Genomic DNA, 592 nt, shown 5'->3' with positions numbered 1-592 from the left:
CAATGTCGCGCCAAATATATATATATATGAATAAGTATTTATCTATACTAAATAATGTAGTAAATACTCAAAATTTTAAAATATTATAATTTTTCACCAGGTAACAGTCCAGACCGGTCTGGAGGAGAGAGATCGAGAGAATAAAAGGAAATAAAAACCAATTTTATAATAAATTGAGTTTTATGTTTGGAAAGATACAAAAATAGTGAATCTTACTTTAGTATAATTTAAGGTAACTAGATAGCGTCTTTCTCCATATATTTGGACTCAAATTAAAATATTTGGATTCTTTTTAGCTAAGAATTGACTTGATTTGGCTCAAACTGAAATTAATTTGGCTCAAATTAAGTTGTTTGGATGCATTCCAACTCCAAATCGGATTGAAATTGGCTAGTGATTCGTTACATTCATTTTATTTATCATTATATATAAATAATTTTTATAAATAAAAAATACTACAAGCAGATCTCGAGTCAGTTCGAGCTGAACTATGCATGACTGAAAATCGGCTCGAAAAAACTCGATTCAAAATTTCAGCTCTTTGCTCGGATTGTTTATTTCAATCTGATCTCTATTTGAGCCAAAATTTAAA

The sequence above is a fragment of the Phalaenopsis equestris genome, unplaced genomic scaffold (genome assembly GCF_001263595.1).
Source record: "Phalaenopsis equestris unplaced genomic scaffold, ASM126359v1 Scaffold000875, whole genome shotgun sequence".
Taxonomy (NCBI): domain Eukaryota; kingdom Viridiplantae; phylum Streptophyta; class Magnoliopsida; order Asparagales; family Orchidaceae; genus Phalaenopsis; species Phalaenopsis equestris.
This window is presented reverse-complemented; position numbering follows the sequence as displayed.